Source organism: Corvus kubaryi, unplaced genomic scaffold, assembly GCF_017639235.1.
Source record: "Corvus kubaryi isolate FWS band 111438036 unplaced genomic scaffold, C.kubaryi_AGA036_p1.0 137, whole genome shotgun sequence".
In the NCBI taxonomy this organism is placed as follows: Eukaryota; Metazoa; Chordata; class Aves; order Passeriformes; family Corvidae; genus Corvus; species Corvus kubaryi.
The window spans coordinates 3,817,109-3,833,313 of NW_024580671.1; the positions used below are offsets into that span (position 1 = coordinate 3,817,109).

Below are 16,205 nucleotides of genomic sequence, written 5' to 3' on the forward strand. Positions count from 1 at the left end.
ATGAGTCAGAGTATTGTACAAAATGCCTGCCAGTTGCATGTTTGCAAAATGATATTTTCAACTGCTTGAGTGTAACACTAATTGTGAAGATGTTGGATTCATTTCCCAGAAGTGGACAAATCTATCTTGAGGAAGAGAGGAAAAATATGAAGGCAGCTTTGCAGCATATTCCTTAGCAGATGTTGCTATGTGATAGACGTTGGTCCACAGGGAAAGCCACAGAAATTTGTGCACCTAAACAATGCTTTATGAGAGACAGAAATGTTCCTGCTGAGCGATAGATATGATCCAAACTATATAGTCTGTGTGGAAAACTGGTTCTCACAGATAGATATATAATTAACAAGAAATAAAAGGTTGTACTGATGCCTTAACTTGAGAATATATTGCTCCAGAAATCAAAAATCAACATGTTCTCTAAGACACAAAGCCTTGGTTACGTTGCTACTAAGCATACGTTCTCTGGAAGGAGCTGGCTGTTATAATGATTGCATCTGGCATTTGGTTTAAAGCCTTTCATGCTTGTTGATTTATCTGGTTCTTAAAGTACACCCACTGGCTCTTAAAATTTATACTGACAAAGAGAGAAGCTGATGAACCTCTTGAAGTACTTAGCTCTGATAATATTTGCTAAAACATCCTAACTGGAGAACTTGAAGTAGAGATACTAAAATATTTTAGTGAAAGATATAAAAGGAAAAGAAAGGTCTTAGATTATTTTAGCTGTTTTCAAATAGGCAATTTTTGTCTGTGCATCCAAGCTGCAATGTCTCAGAATTCCCAATTAATTTTGAAAGTGATGGTCTCATTGAAACTTTACAAAGAAAGTGCATTAAACATGTTTTAATATTTGCTCCATTAAAACTTTTTATCACTAATTCTTTGATATCTATGATTTGCCATGGAAGTCATAATCAATTTATTTGAGGTAATATTTCTTTAGTTTAAAAGTGAAAGAACCAGAAATTCCTGGGACCTTTTCCTGAGCACTCTCTTGTGGACAATAGCTACATTTAATATAGAACTTCATGTGGAAGTATCTTGAAGGAAGGAGAGACCTAATTGTCTTGAGAGCCTCGGTTTTTGTATTTCTAAACTCAGAAGGTACAAAATTAAGTTATGTATATGTGAGCTGAAGAAATGGCAAAGATACATTTATATCAATTAAATATTAAAAATCATAAGTTTGAGGTTGAAGATTAATGGTTTTTATAATTCTTTAAATCTAGAGCAAAAATTCAAATGAAAATTGGCTTCTCAATAATGATTTATATTCTATGGAATTGGTTGTTTTTCTACAGCACTTAATATTCTTCTTAATTTTTTCCCTTTATTATTGCTGTAAAATTTCTTTTGCTGTGAACAATACGTACAGCTAATAGGTGTGGCTTCTTCAGGTTTCGAGTGCTGAGCACAGGTCTCAACTGATGCCTTATGTTTTGACATCTGATTTAGCTCTTGGAACCTGATTTTGGTAGCTCCTTATCACAAATCAACCTGGGATCCTTCTAGCCAGCTTCATCTCTGAAGAGAGGTCATACTGCTCTCTTCTTCCTAATGTAACGTGTTAAGTAAGCCACTAAGACCATTACATTGGACCATAGTCCTACAAATTTATACCCCCAGGGCTCAAAAAAAAAAAAAAAATTACAGCTGATGAACCACAGCTTCAATGTGTTATTTTCATTCTGCTTGGATGTGTTCAATTCCCTGATTTAGTGTTTTTAGAGTTCTGTTTACTTTGCACTCTCTACTGCTCAGACACTTAATGCTATTAATTAGCAATAATGCATATAACCAGGCACGTTAAAGCCAGATAAATGCCTCCTACCATTTTAATGAGACACAAAGGAAAGGCAGACCTATTTATTTAACAGCTGAAAAAGAAAACATTTGTCTGATGACCATATATCACTTTTTTATCTTTGCTAGTAATAACAAATGATGTAGTTAAAATAGGCTGGCAAAACCAAAGGCATATAGTGAGATTTTTTTGTACTAAAAATTCAATGAATTATTTTTATTTATTTTGGTTTAGTTCGTTAGGCACAAAGACTTTTGTCTTAATACGCAGCAAGTTCAATTTTTCTTAAGTAGTTTGCTTTACAATGCTTCTATCAGAATAAAAGTAGTCACATTTAGATAACTTTTTTCTTTGTCAAATCTTTCATAGCTAGACGGAATGTGGCCTATTTAACTCATCATTAAATCCCAGTTGCCCAGGCTTAAACCAAACTTTCACTATGGGTTTGTTAAATTCCATAATATAATACTTGCCATAGTAAAGCTCAATATTAATTTAACTAGGGATTTTGCTTTAAATAACCCTTTGCTTCTGGATGATATATGAGCTATATATATTATAGATGTTATTTTAACTATTGCTTGTAAACATTAACCATTCCTCAACTGACTTTTGAATTTTTTCTGTCTAAATTTGGGCCATAACTTGGCTTGCATTCTGCTGCTTAAGAACAGGCTCAGGGGAAGAAGAGGATTGAAAGGTGGAGAGGATTTGGGACACATACAGTCCTAAACACATATTTACCCATAGCTGAGCTGAACAAGTGGAGTTGTGGGTAAGCTGATTGCTGTCTGTCTTTGAGGCACTGTCATGCTATTGCTGTTTGAGACACAGGAAAGCATCAACATCATATCTTGGGTACAGAATGTTTTGTTGGGAGGCTGAACTGACATAACTCTGGTACACTGTAGAGATACCACTAAACAGGCACTGCTTCTAGGAACTGAGTAAACTTACATCATGCTCAGTAAGAGTTTGATTCTGCTACAAACCTGATGGTAGTCATGCTTGTGCCACCAAGGCATGGCATCACATATACAAGATGGAAACTTGGCAAAGAATGGGCATGCTTCTCAGCCTGAAGGCACTAGTGTAGTTGTACTGCTTACTGCTCAACAACTAAGCTGCTTAACCAACAGAAAATTAATGAAAGATAAGCAGAAGCTATTGCTCTGTCTGGGTTACATTCAATGGTAATGAACTTGCTCAGAAAAAAAAAAGGTAAAAACCCAGCACACTCATGATTACTTGACCATTTTTGCTGGGAAAAGTCGCATCTCTTAAGGCTGTTTTTCAAACCAGGATGCTTCTCAATGATCAAAACCAGTTTTTGCACATCCTCTGAAATTTAAATAATTTCTATTTCGTCAAGTAGTGAGCAGGAAGGTGAGGGAGGAATGGCTGGCAGGAAAAAGGAAGGTTTAATGCATAGCTAGCAAAGCACAAGCATACCAATAATCCTGAGATACCCAACAGGATCACACAACAGAGACAAGTAGGGCTTGTGCCAGCAGACAGTGGAGTAGGGACCCACATCTCTGGAACAACTAGTGGAGCTCAGAATGGCCTGAGAGTCTGCCCCTGCCAGTGGTTAAAAAGAGAGTAAGAGGTGCAAAGCAAAACATGGACAAGGCAGCCAAGAAAGGTGGTGAGGCACCACAGCAGGAGTGTCAGAGAGAGCCCAAGGCAGCATGAAGCCCAGTGCTGGAAGAAATAGCTGTGCAAAGGGCAGCCAGCCAAACAAGGAACTATGCTGAACCAGTCCCCGCACCTTACCTCCCCTCACCTTATCCCTTTGATTCCAACCAGGCCATGCATCCCCGCAACACTTAATGATGACTTTACTGCAGAAACCAGCAGACGTAGTAGTTGCTTTCCCAGGGGAAGAGGAGCATAAATTGTTATATAGCTATCTTTCAGGAGTTATAACTCTGCTTATCTATTTGTTAAGAGTTATTCCTGCAATAAAAAGATGAACATACTTAGGTTATTCTATGTAGTACAATCATAGAAGCATAGAATATGCTGAGTTGAAAGAGACCCATCAGAATCATTGAGTCAAACTCCTGGTCCTGTGCAGGATACCCCAAGAATCACACCATGTGCCTGAGAGAGAGCATTGTCCAAATGCTTCTTGAACTCAGGAAGGCTTGATGTTGTGAACACTTCCCTGGGAAGCTTGTTCCACCACCCTTTGGGTGAAAAACCTTTTCCTGATGTCCAGCCTAAACCTCCCCTGACTCAGCTTCATGCCGTTTCCTCAAGCCTTGTCACTAGTCATGAGAGAGATCAGTGCCTGCCCCTCTACTTCCCCTCATGAGGATGTTGAAGACTGCAGTGAGGTCTCCCCTCAGTCTCCTCCAGGCTGAACAGACCAAGTGACCTCAGCTGCTCCTCATACGACTTCCCCTTAAAGCCCTACACCATCCCTGTGGCCCTTCTTTGGGTGCTTTCTAAGAGCTTAATGTCTTTCTTATGTTGTGGCACCCAAAACTGTGCACAGGACTCGAGGTGAGGCCACCCCAGTGCAGAGTAGAGAGGGACAATCCCCTCCCTTGCCCAGCTGGGGATGCTGTGCCTGATGCACCCCAGGAGAGGGTTGGCCCTCCTGGATGCCAGGGCACTGCCGACTCATGTTCAACTTTCCATCAATCAGAACCCCACTAAAGATCTTTCTTGGTGGCAGGAATCATGAAAAATAGACATGTTTTTAAATAAGATTTCACTGTGATCACTGGGATTTCACACTGAGGTTCTGCCTGCAAACTACAGTTCAGGTTTTACCCTGGTGCTTCACATATATGCTAATAGTACTTCATGCTGTTGACTGTTATTTATGGGACTGTCTAAATATAGATCATGTCTAGTTTTAATAAAACCTTGTGGACTCTGTTCTGCCATTGAGTTTTGACATCAAGTTGTCTGTGAGTAGAAATGGCTGCAGGTGGATTTCTACTCCATCATGAACCTCCATGGGCTGCACATGGAGGCATATCCTGCCTCACCATGGTCTGCACCATGGGCTGGAGGGGAATCTCTGCTCTGGCTCCTGGAGCACCTCCTGCCCCTCCTTCTGCCCTGACCACAGTGTCAGCCCGGCTGTTCCTCTCACATATTCTCACTCCTCTCTCCCAGTAGCTGCTCTGCAGCAGTATTTTCCCTTCTTACATCTGTTATCACAGAGGTTCTACCACCATTGCTGATGGCTTGGCCTTGGTCAGCAGCGAGTCTGTCCTGGAGGCGTCTGGAATTGGCTCTGTAGGACATGGGGGAAGTGTCTGGCAGCTTCTCACAGAAGCCACTCCTGTTGCCCTCATATAGCAAAGCCTTGCCACACAAATCCAATACTCACTTAAAAATACAACATGGTTTACTAATGAAATTCTGCATTTTTTAAAAACTAGATGCTATTTTTCAGCCAAGTTTTTCTAAATGTCTTCTTTTTTTTTATGTAACAAGTACTGAAGCTGTCCTTAAAAAAGAAAATATCATCTATAGTTAAGTAAACCAATGCAATTTGAAGTGTGAATTGACATGTGATGTTTAATATGCTGAGTTACAGAAGATGTGAGAGTAAGAAATTAATGGACTAACGTTTTCATGGCTAATTCTCATGTTACGTACTGCTATATAAGATGCTGTTATCAGTGCAGCTGATCATTTTAAATTGCAACAGATTAGGCAAAAATCAGGCTATTAAGTAGGCTAGACAATAATTCTAGCCACATACTATTGTTAAAAGCTAAACAGAACAATTCACTCAAAGCTTGTGCTCCCTTTGAAAATACTTGTTGCACTATTAAAAACAGATGAAAACTTCACCTTATAGTTAGTCATTTTGTCTTTACTTGTTCATGAATAGGTAAAAAGATTATTTTAGCAAGCAGTATATTAGTTTCAGAGGGATAATACAATTCTGTAAGCACTGGGGATTTGTGATTCTCTTACAAATCAACAGTATATTTTGGTATAGAAAAGTTGCTGCTGTCAGCTGCCAAAAATTGCTATAAGCCATCAAAGTCAGTGGAAACATGGTCATATACACTAGCTGACAGCAGGATCAGAAGATTCAGCTTCAAAACCATTTGAAAGAATCAGAACTTCCTGCATGAAATAGCTACCAAAATAGAATACAATGTAAACAATACTTTGGCATGAGATGTAACAACCTCAGAAAAAAAATACATAGAGATGTGTGGATATAATTAGAATCCTCTGAAAAATATCAGTAAATTCAGTGAGAAATACAGTAATTGAACCAAAATAGAATTTAAAAGCAAAAGCAAATTCTGGGTTAATATCATAGCAACCAAACAGCAAATGTGACAAGCAGCAAATAGGTCTGCACCATGAAGACTCCAACACTCAGAACAGTGACTAAGACATGGGAGTCTCCTTCCTTTCACAGTCACCAAATAATTTGCTCTGTCTTAGCCATGTTCGTTATTACTCCTTATGTATTACTTTCTGAGAGAACTAATCTAATAACTCTTATTTGAAACATTTGTATTTTCTAATTCTAATTTATTAACTTAATAAATGTATTACTTGCAACGGATATTTTTATTTATCTCTTCAGTCCTCATGTATTTTCTCTTGCGGCCCTTGCTGGCACCTGAAAATTAACTCATTTTTTTTAGTTTTCCATTACCGGTGGAATTGCACTTTTGTGTGATAGATATTCAATATTAATCTCTTAAAAAAACCCTTCTATTCTGCATGCATAATTTTAGACCGCAAGAAACATTGTATTCTGGTTTTTATATATAACAAATCCAGTTATTTAAACTAATTTTACTTTTTGAGCTAGGTCCAGGTTAAGTAACTGAGAGATTGCATTAATTCCGGCTGAGTTAATGAAACTGGTGTGCTAGTTAGCAGAAAATTACTATTAATTACTAAGGGTCAACCTCTGAAAAGGAAAAAAAGAGATTACCTAAAATGAAAACCAGTTCAAAGGTAGGATGGTTTTCAGTACTAATAAACCAACATTGAACTCCAAGACAGGCATCCAAACCCTCATTTTCTGGTTTTATATATTTTGGTGGATCAAAAGTCTGGATCAAGTCCACTGAATCCATAAATGTAAAATTTTACTTGATCCAATGCTGTTTAATTCTGAAGTTTTGCAGGCTTAAACAACATTGGATGAAGTAATTCCTATTTCAATGGATTCCAGAGCCTGTGCTGAACTTTATGGAGTGAATGTCTGGGATTTTTTTCTTTCAAATCCCCTGCTGTGTAGGTACTTTTCACAGCTGCAAGTGCATTAGCTTCAGTACACTTTGGATTTATATCTTTGAACAGAAAGGAAAGAGGACCGCATGTAATTTTAGCCATCTAAAAGTTAAGGTTTCAGCCCAACTTGCCTATCTGTGTTTTTTCTATTGCAAGTAAGACAAAAGTGCACCATCAACTAATAACCATCAGTTAGTTTGAAGGAACATGTCTTAGGATCTGGTGAATCTTAAGAATAAATTTGGTTTGCCTAAACTGGTTTTTATGTGTGTTTTTTTTTTAATGTGATAGATGCTCTTGCCTGTAGACATGTTGTATACAACCACAGTAAACTCCACCAGTGTAAGAGACATTGCTCTTGCTAGACCAGAAAAGGCAGAATTCTCTCATCTTCAAGAAGGAAACAGGTAGCTGAAATATATTTAGTTGCAAGTACAGAAGAGTAAGGTAATATTTAATGATTGATAACTTAAAATTCAGATCTTGCTAGGTAAAAAAAACCATGGAAAAATCCATCCCTGTGGAGGAAGGTTCTTCACTAAGATGGTGGTTGGGCACTGGGACAGGCTCCCCAGGGAAGTGGTCATAACACCAATCTGACAGAGTTCAAGAAGCATTTGGACAATGCTCTTGGGCACATGGTGTGATTCTTGAGGATGTCTTGTGCAGGGCCAGGAGTGGACTTGATGCTCCTGATGGGTGCCTTCCAACTTGGGGTATTCTATTCTATTCTATTCTATTCTATTCCATTCCATTCCATTCCATTCCATTCCATTCCATTCCTGCACCTACTAGAGATGAAAGCTAAAGAAATACAGTGACAAACACCCTGAACCAGTTTAGCCCTTTTAGGTGAGCAGGTTGTCTTGGGGTGTCTTTATGATGTGTATCCGCTATTGCTGCTCTATGCCCAGAAATTAACTTTGTGCCCTTCTGTGCATTTAAACTGAGCCTGAGAGGGGGGAGAGGCAAAAACCGAGCGAACTGTTCAAAGCAGTTGTTCAGGGACACAGACACACACTCCTCTGATTCTAACAGCAACAAGAGTGGAGGAAGCATCCTGCTTGCTTTTCAGCCAGCTTTTGGCTCCTTTGCTCCGGAGGAAGACAGAGGGTTGAACTTTGTTTTCCTGGGACTTCGTTTTTTTTCCCCTTCTCCTCATCTGGACTGTTTTAACATCAGAGCACATCGAGAGAATTTCCCACCGAGGCCCTGGAGGTGGGCCCATGACCCAGCTCCGAGGAGGAGGAGAGAGACCACATCTACAGAAGGACTCTGAAATTTTCCCAGGTTTCTCTCCACGGTGAGAGGTTTTATTATTTAGCATTATTATCCTTTTCCTGTGTGTTTGTTAAATAAATAGTTTTATCTCTTCCACTTTCCTCTGAGGAAAATTTATTTTTTTCCCTGAACCTGGTGGGGGGAGGGGTGGTTGTAACCTGACTTCTATCAGAGGATATTTTTCCTCCAAATTTGTCCAAACCGGCACACAGGTGCAGGTGAGACTAAAGATTCCAACTGTCTTCTCCACAAAGAACAAGGGAGAAGAAAGCACCACAGATAAAGAAAGCTTTTCAGACTAACATGTATGAAATGCTAATAAAACTTATGTGGATATTCAAATTGCTACTTATACTTCTTGTTATTTCTGATTTTAATTGCTTTTGGGCCTTAGAAGAACTGCAAGGGTACAAAATACACAGCAGATAAAGGAGTCTATCAAGTTAAAAGGCTAGTGTTATCAATTACACTGCTTGAAAAGAGGAAGCAATGAGAGGAAGTCTGCATTGATTGAATATCACAAAGACACACTGCTGGCTCCAGCTAATGGAGTTATTTAGGAAACTTTGGGTTCTACTCCCAAAAGTAACTTCTCATAATTAATTTATTGTATTGTATTGTTTCTGCAGCCCATTAAGCAAGAACGTTGTCACACGGAAACCTACAGTGTTGTCTCTTAAATGATGCCTACAATACAATTCCTAACCACAAAGGAATTTGTTTGGAAATTATATGAGATAGGAACAAGAATAAATATAAAATAATGTCGTATAAACAATTTTAATACAAAACTAGAGAGACAGAAAAATGCCATTGAAAAGCTTTTCTGTCTTTTTGGCCAAACAGCACATAACAGTTTTTGGGGGCAATCATGGAAATTTTTTATCCATACATGACTGAATATTCTAAACTGGACATGTAAAGGAGTTTGTACATATATTATACACTGACATATATAACTACTGTATATCAGGTTACATGCTAAACCAAACAGTGAGGCTGGAGGAAAGCACATCCATTCAAATACCAACACAATGTACACTCAAATATTGAAATCTAATAATTTTAAAAATAATCTTTTTATTCCATGTGCTCTATTATATTCTTGAATTCTGCCGAGTCAGAATTTCTCTAGCCAGTTGAATCAACCATTTTTCCTTAAATATCTCATAGCCCAGAATTCAAGATTTCAAGACCTGTATCTGGTTTCTCACAACATTTGAAATTAATATGTAGATAAGTACGTGGATTAAGAATTCTGAAAGGGCTCCAAACTCATAATCAGTTCAGAAATCACTTGAAGCACAGAATTCTAGAAGATTAAGAAGATGATTTTAATAGAACTGGATAAAGTATAAATCAAAATTGACTGTTTAGTGTAGCACTATGAACAGGAATAGTTTTCAATATAGTAGCAGCAGATAATTAACACAGTCTGTATTATATGGATGCTGATGAATTTGATCTTAGTTTTCTTAAGCGGAGAAACGAAGTAATTCAAAGTTGTCAAATAGAAGAAGGAATTGTTTCACTTCAGGCATTCATTTTTGACATCAGTAATGGATGACCGCATAGAAATACATTTAATGATTAAACATTCTTGTCTAAACATAGGAGCCAGAATAATTTTTCTGAATAACAGTACAGTGCCTTTTCAATGTAGTTCAATTACTTATGTCAGTCATCTGAGACCATGCTTTATTTCACACAGATTCATATTCCTCCACAGAAGACAGGCGAAATCTTATGGCTGTGATGATGGCAGACTCCTTTCTGTCAATCCTGTGGCACTTTGCTACTTATTGTGGCCCAAGCAGGCTTGTCTGTCCCATACCTTCTGGCAGATTGCTGGGATCTCCAGTGCTCCAGGAGCCATGCCTATACATGAGAAGCAGACCAGAAGACTGACACTTCACTGGGTCTTGTCACAGTGCGTTCTTGAGACTGTGAACCACTCCTGCTCCAGTCCAATCCCAGGGGAGGCTCAAACAATGCACACTGGGCTGCACCAAAGGCTTGGAGAGGTGGCAGGGAATCTGGAGACTGTCCCTGCTCATCACAGGGATATGAGGAAGTCATGCACATCTGTAATTGGTGACCCAGGGGCTGACATCCTCTGTAGTGACAGAGCAGCTGATGGAGGATGATGGTTGGAATCACCAACCCATCAATGTCTTGACAAGCTGGACACCATGTAAATGCCAGTGGGGCATGGGGGACGCATAACATAGAACTGTGGAGCAGGTATGGAGGTTGACTCCATAATATGAGGGTAGAACTTCAAGCTAGCCATCAAAGTCAAAATTTGCCAGGAAATGCAGCTCTGGTCTAAAACCACCTGAAATAGACAAGAGATGTTTGACTATTTATTGGTTACACCAAGACTAAAATTCTTGACTTGAGAGCTTAAGTGTTACATATTTCCATTACCAAAAGAAGGCAGATTTTGTAAAGGTACTTAATAACCTGAAAATGTCAGTGGATACCTAGTGGCACTTAGCAAAGTTTTGCCTCTAGTTGTCCAAATGTCCCTAAGGCTAGGTTCTTGGCTGTGCATGCCAGCTTTCAAGTACAGTAATGTAGTCCACATGCAATTTTTCAGTGACAGTGGTGTCTAAAAGAATTTCAGTTTCCCCCCTGCTTTCCAATAACTCATTTCCGAGGCCAAAATATAACCAAGGGAAATTAGGATTGTTCTTTTTATAAGCTATAAAGTTTATAAATCATCTGGTTGGGATTTAAAGTTGAGTCTGACTTGGTTGGGAGCCCAGCCCCTGAAACACTTGTGCTGGAGGCTCTGAGGGAGCAGCACCCTAAAACATACATGGCAGGCAGGAAGGGTCAACAATGCCTTTAAACTATTGCAGAACATGACCCTTTGTCTTTAGGCCTTATTCACTTTGGTGCTTTCAAAAATGTCTCTCTAAGTTCGTCTCGTTGTTGCATAAAAGCTCCTTGTTCATCTTGGGACGTGGGAGTGTCTCTGTGTGTATGTGGAGAGAACAATTTAGGAGAGAGTAAGGACACTTTCAGAGTTTTTAAATTCATGGTAGAGGTAGTTTCTTGGGTTTTTTTAACTACATGGTGCATTTTCTTTTTCAGTGCAGTCCTTCACAGCAGCATGGATGTCTACATTTTCTAATATACATAGAAGTATGGATATTCAGTGTACATGGAGAGATGCATGTCAAACGCATAACACAAGACACTTTTTTTTCAGTGAATCATTGTGTCGTTTCTGTAAATCATTACAGTATAGTCAGTGCAATTCTCATTTAAGCTTGGAAAGATACACTTTTATAACATTAGGACTGAATGAGATTTGCCAAAAACCGTTGCAAAATCAAGAATGCATGCAATAATTCATCATTAAGGAGAGATAATCAATGATTGTTTAACGTATTATCACTGATACTAAGTAGGTAATTCAACAGAAGTTATTTTCTTGCTATTTAGAAGCAGAAACTTTGATTAAAGCAATAGATTAAATGATTAGAACAATTATACTGCTTCTTGCAACCACTTCTGCTTACATTCTCAGGAAATTAGGGTGATATCTGCACTAGTTTTGTATTTAGACTTTGCAGGCTCACTAGTCATTGCCTTGATAATTCTTCCTGGTCACATCTGTCAGTTCATGGAAGGACATAACTGGGTGTGGCGCATCACACAGAGGTAAAATGTCGGACTTCAGAGAATGAAAAATGACCCTGAGGGACTCCCAGACATGATTTAAGATAAATTACATCCTGAGAAGAAAATTGAAAGAAAAATATGAGGGCATGTGATGAATCTGGTTTGTCCTTAGTGTACAATGGAGAGGATAGGGGAATATTTTCTTCAGCTACAGACTGTACCACAGTTTTGAAAGCAAGTGTAGCAACAACATGCTAGATTCCAATCACTCTTCTTTTGATGTGCAAGGAAACTGGTGTGTGCTTGGAATGAAGAAATAGGTTGATACTTTATATAGGAATTTAGGATTTTAAGGTGACCCATGCATAAGGTCATTGTTTGTTTTTAAATAGACTTAGTTTAGAACAGAGCAGCCCCCAGCTCAGACACTTTAAACAAGTTACACTGCATAATTCTAAGCTCATAATTTTGCCCCCAAGCAGGATAGTCAAAATAACACAATGTGAATCTCCTCTAAATCTTTAGATTCAGGTTGCATTGATTTATAAAAGCTTGCGTGTAGCTGTGATGAAAGCAAGGAGGACTGTATTTCTTTGTGTATATTGTTACAGTTAATCCAAGGTGTGCTCTGTATATTGTAATACTGAAATACAATGAGTAGGCAGCATGGTAAGGAATGGAAGAGACGTAGAATTAATATAAACACAGTTGTTGGCAAATAGATGATGCTACGTCCTCCCTACAGTAGATTTAGACAGTAAGTCTTGGTCCACCTGAATGCATATTTGTAACCAAAACTCCTACATTTTATTTACTTTCCAGCATCAGACGTAGTGGTTTTGTCATCAGATTGGAAATACTGATCCTTCACACTCCATCAGAAGCCCACAAAGTAAATTGTCAATAAATATACTGTTTCCTTAGTAGCTTTATGGCTCAACCACTATTACTGTTCTATCAGTAAAGCTTATATGCAATTGCACTGAATTCAGATATACCTGAATGCTTATCTTTGGCATATTTTTAGTTGAATATATATCTCACTGCATAAATGTTGTAAAGCTTAAGATGTAGAAAATTTAGGAAGAGATTTTCAAAAGAAAATTACCTTTTACCTGTATAGAAATTGACTTCAAAAAACCTGTAGTTATAAACTATTAAACTAACTATATTTTTTAGAATCTGAAAACAGTTTTTCATTATTATATTACATATGTTTTCCTATTCATCATGTGAATTAGAATTCCAGAAATCTTAATGTAAGGAATAAATACATATTCTGGGAAAAACAGTGAACTCTGGCTTTCATGGGACATAAAATCCATTAGGAGGCTCTCATCATGGAGAGCAGATGATGATAAAAATAGTGTGACAGAGATCTTTTTATTCTCTGGTCTCCATTGTAAGAGTTAATTGTTTTAGAAGATAATTTCCTGTCCTATGGCAGACATCTGCAGGTCCCTCGGCTGTGACAGTTTAGGGTAGCCTCCTACCAGCTACCCTACTTCACTGCTAGCGCTTTGTAGACCTTCTCTGTAACTTCAGGCTATTGATGGGGTTTCCAAATGAAATGTTCCAGAAAATGATGGACATTTAGATCCTTCAGTGATTCATCTGAGGTTCCCTTTAAAAGATACTGCATGTATCTTTATATATTATTATAAAGATATTGCTATCTTTATATATTAAGAACTTGGGGTCTACAATTTCATTTACATGTGTATCGTACACATATGTGTGCATACATACCCTATGCATGATTGTATTTTTAGCCTCCAAACATGTTAAGAGATTATTTTAAACCTTTTAATAATACAAGGGTTCTTTCCATGTCATTAATATATACACTGGGGCATACTTCAGAAATAAATGTGCAGTATAACTTACTGGTGTGCACAACTGTATATTTGTCAATAATTTGTGGTGTTATTTGTGCTTGTACATACTTCCAGTAATCTACTTAATAGGCTTACTGTTTTGCTGTACACAATATCTAAAAATAGAAACAACATATACATGACTTAAAAAATCTGTTGTTATTCCTTATAGTAGGATATTACTTGGTTTATGTGTTGATATGTATTATAACAAAAAACAAGAATTTTTTTTGTTTCTGTGACCAAAAAGATGATTCCATGTGTAAAAAAAAGAGACATTTTATCTGAACATTTTCCAAACCATAAATAAAGTAATCTAAATCAAAACAGGCACTCAAAACAGTTCTGAAAGGAACTTATTGTATGTTACTGAAGATAGAAAAGATGATGGATTTTACCCAGATATGTGTAACTTAGTTAAATTAATGTAATAAGGATTTTTCATTTAAGTACAGTAAGATCAGAAAATTGGACCATTTTGAAAGAGGATTGTAATATCTGTCTGTGGGGAGCAATTATCTTTAATATACTGATAGCATTCCCCTGAATCGGAAGTCTTCTACATGGCACAAGGCTGAAGTGCTAAAATATTAATTTTATCCATCAGGTTCTTCAGGTTTCCACTTCTCAGTGAGACTGTGAAACTTCACACTTATATTTCCTATCACTTCTGCTATGAAGCTACACAAGGTCTACCTGGAATTTTGAGAAGAGTAAAGAACCCTATTATGCCTCTGTGAATTTTGGCACTAACCAAAGAAATCACTTCCTGACACCTCAAATACTTAATGATTTGTTTTTCACACAGGATTCATATTTCAGAATAATATTTCCTTTATTTTACTGAACATGTTTAATATGAAATTAATAATTAAATTATAACCACATGTCAAATTGCATAGCCTTTACATGCATACATACATACACCATGTATAATATAAAAATTGTATGTACCTGTTGTGCCGGTTTGGCCAAATTTAGAAATATATCCTCTGAGAGAAGGCAGGTCACCACCCCTCCCCCACCAGGTTCAGGAAAAGTAAATTTTCCTCGAAGGAAAGTGAAGGAGATAAAAACTATTTATTTAACAAACACAAGGGGAAAGGATGATAATGCTAAATAATAAAATTTCGCTGTGAAGGGAAAAACCTGGGAAAGTGTTCGAGTCCTCCCTTTGGTCTCGGAGCTGGGGCTTGGCCCAGGGCCAGGCCCTCTGCACTCGGTGGAAAGTCCTCCCGATGTGCTCTGATACTGAAGTAGTCTAGTAGAAAAGAGAGAAAATCCAAAATTCCAGGGGAAGAAAAAAAGTTCAACTCTCAGTCTCTCTCTGGAGAAAAAGAAACTGAACAACTGGCCAGAAACTGACCGGGCAGCTGCAAGCCGTGTGCCTCCTCCCTCCCCTGCCCCAGCTGGAAAAAAAACGCTATCTCTGTGTGACCTTGAACAAGCTGCAAACTGCTTTGAAAAAGTTTTGCTCAGTTTTTCCCTCCCCCTCTCAGGCTCAGTTTAGAGGCATAGAAAGGCACAAGAATTAATTTCTGGGCATAGGGCAGTGATATGGGATACACATCATAAAGTCACCCCAAGACACCTGTATTGAAAAAAATTAATAACTGCATTGTTTTAGAAGTTAAGCAAAAAAGTATTAATGAGATTGTGCCAGGAATGTAGCTCCATATTACACTGTCTAATATGTCAGTATTTACTGGAGTGTTGTTGGGTTAATATGAAGAAGGAATGGCTGGAAAGGGTTAATTATGACAAGGTTTTATCTGCTCATGACTTCTAGATAGGTCCATTACCATTTCAGAAAATATCGCCCTGACATAGAAATAAGGTCTTGACTATTTCACCAGTGTTGATTAAAGCTAAGTCCTTACCTGAAATTGTCAATGACTATTGAACTTACATGTAAATTACTTCATATCTTTAAAGATTAGAGAACTTCCATAATTTCCATCAGTATTTATTTCAGCTGTGTTGGACTGGTCCCTTCAGCAATCTCTGCAGGCATGGTAAGAAAATTTCATCATGCATAGGACTTAAACTGCATTGAAATGAAATAACAGCTATATCAGAAGCTGTGAGACATGGTTTTCATTTTTGTCAAATTTTCTAGGCTTTTATAATTGCATAGAATTAAAACAAATGCCCATCACTGCTGTCATTTTTATTGTAACATCAGAAAAGTTTGCAGCAGGAATATTTTTTATTTTTTTTAATCCTGATATGAGCTGTGGGAAAAGTTTTACTTTTGGTGTAGACAAATATAGCCAAATAAGAGTTCATGTGATCCATGAATTACAGTTTGGTGCTCTCCCCTCCCCACCCCCAAAAAAGATGGCCGGTCTTGAAAGATGAATATGAGG

The 16,205-nt window shown here is 37.8% G+C and overlaps 1 long non-coding RNA gene across 1 annotated transcript; it reads right to left on the minus strand.

The window, feature by feature from the left end:
• Nucleotides 1–9,638: 9,638 nt before the first annotated feature.
• LOC121659436 lies at nt 9,639–14,829 on the minus strand. The gene is made up of 2 exons (XR_006014326.1): nt 14,791–14,829; nt 9,639–10,661 (listed from the first exon to the last, which is right to left on the minus strand). It is a non-coding gene; the product is annotated as an uncharacterized LOC121659436 (long non-coding RNA).
• Nucleotides 14,830–16,205: the final 1,376 nt, after the last annotated feature.